Raw genomic sequence first — 2500 nt, forward strand, 5'->3', positions numbered from 1 at the left:
AAGGTGCATCAAAACCCAATTTCGAAGATGAGTCCGCATAGAGAAGAAGTCCCTTTGTGCTCCAGATTTGTGTCCCAGTCCCTGTTTGTACGTTTCAGCATAAAACATAACATGAAAAATGCAACATAAAAGGTGGCAGAAGACTAAAGTCCTTGTGCACAGCCTTTCTTGAGACCCAGGTGATGTGCAGCGAGAGTATCAAGCCATCAAAAGCATGAAAGATCACCACACACTGGTGTATTAAAGGTGCTATAAGCCATGTTACACGGTTTCTAAGCAAAATGTCACATACAGCAAACATCTCCTCACCACCCACTAGCATTGATATGATTTGTAAATCATATCATTCTTTTTTTATTCACATTTTACAAAGCGTCCCAACTTTTTGGGAATTTGGATTGCATACGAATGTTGCCAACTTAATATTCCATTTGATGTTTGGGATATTCCATCTGATGTCATAATGCACTCAAGCAGACATCATACATGGCAGTTAAAGGTGACTAAGCGATGTTTCTAAGGTAAAACATTTTTTACAAAACAAAATCACCTCACCATCCGCTAGCTGCCGGTGCCCTGAATACACTGTAAAAAACACGGCCTCTGTGGATAGCCCAGGCTCCAGAAATGAAACCTGATCCAGCCTGGACCATAAAAACATAACAAACTTTTCCATCCAATTACCGACGAGATGCGTGTTTAGAACAGTTTCAATTGCACGGGAGAGAGGGGGAGGGAGTAACGAGCTAGCTCTTTGTTTTGTTTGAACGTCAACAGAAGTGACGTTACCCAAACATCGCTTAGAGCGCCGTTAACTGATTATTTTATTGTATTGGCGTGAACTATAAAAGGTTGCAGAGTTTTGATATGGGACAAATTGAACAATTCAAGGATAAAATGTGGCATAATTAACAAAGCAAAGCAGTCACACTCACAAAAGAAGAGTGTGAGGAAAGTGTGAGTCACCTGTATCCACTGACTAACTAACTAGACTTAACCTGAAAAAGTGCTAGGAAATATGCAGCCACCAAAGTGGGAAATTAAATCAATCAAGTAGACTACAGGTGTGTCTGGCACATCTGCCCCAAAGAACAAAGAAAGAGAGCCATCTTGGGAACACCACACACGTACACACACAGATACGAGAGGGCCGACCCCAGCCATTACAAGCCATCACAGTTATCACACAACACCCACAGTCTCCACGAATAGGGACGCGTTTACACACACACACAGACACACACACTCACACAGACACACACATACTCGACCTTTATCTACTGGGAATGTGCCGTGGCCTGAGGGACAATGGGCCACCTAATTACACCACAATCGCAGTGATAGGAATGGATAACTCTCCATTACACACACACACACACACACACACACACACACACACACACACACACACACACACACCACACACACACACACCCGCAGATACACGCACGCACACCCAAGGCAGGGTGAGTGTGGTGATTATGCTTGTATTCATTAATGGTGGAAAAATCCATTTGGAAGAGAATCCAATTAAGGAACACACAGCATTCTTGCCCTGTTCTTCAATTTATCTGGTCCTTACACACACACACATACACACACACACACACACACACACACACACACGCACACACGCACGCACACAAACACACAGACACACACACACACGCACGCATGCACACACGATACATACACACGCCTCAAGCACAGTCTCATACACATCCATATGCAGCAACACACACTCAAGCTCTCTCAGATTCAACCATCAGAATGTGCTCAGGCACTAAAGCATGTCACATATGGCCACGATTGCTACGCTTCCATTTCCTACACTTGGACACACAGACATTTGCAGCATACAGGACTATGTAAACAGGAAACCATTTATGCTTTCTCCTTCATCCAAGACGGCTGTTAACGCAGTAGCCATGATTGTACGCTGTGTATGAGTGTGTGGGTGGCAGAGAGGGAGAGACGCAGAGAGAAATGTGAAAGGAATGAGAGAGAGAGAGAGAGAGAGAGAGAGAGAATGTTAGTGAGGGTTTTATGCTTTTCAAGAGGCCCAGGTCGACAGCGAGGTTGAGTGCTCCTTGTCAAAGCTTCAAAAGCTCGCTGACCTTGGGACTCACAGAAACACAAGCTATCCAGCCTCTCTACAAAAACAAAACCAAACCCACACGCACGCACACACACACACACACACACACACACACACACACACACACACACACACACACACACACACACACACACACACACACACACAGAGACGAGCAGACAGACACACACACTCTCTTCAAGCGCTGACAGCTGACATTTCAACACTGATAATCTGCTGATAGAGATGGATCAAAGCAGTAGAGAGAGAGAAAGAGAGAGAGAGGGCTGCGAGGGAGACAGAGAAAAGAAATGATGGAGCAGATAGATGTAGAGAAAAGTGCATTCAACTGCGCTCACTCAAGGCACACGCACGCACGCACGCACGCACACACACACGCAC

General features: G+C 45.1%; 1 protein-coding gene across 5 annotated transcripts in view; it reads right to left on the bottom strand.

Annotated features, from left to right (window-relative positions):
- The window catches only part of garnl3 (GTPase activating Rap/RanGAP domain like 3), a 92985-nt gene that overhangs the window by 24297 nt on the left and 66188 nt on the right, over positions 1-2500 (bottom strand). The gene's annotated exons all lie outside the window — the stretch shown is intronic.

Source organism: Alosa pseudoharengus, unplaced genomic scaffold, assembly GCF_046254945.1.
Source record: "Alosa pseudoharengus isolate Yale_2024_CS ecotype anadromous, Long Island Sound unplaced genomic scaffold, YU_APseudo_1.1 YU_APseudo_1.1_scf_14, whole genome shotgun sequence".
NCBI classification, from domain to species: Eukaryota; Metazoa; Chordata; class Actinopteri; order Clupeiformes; family Clupeidae; genus Alosa; species Alosa pseudoharengus.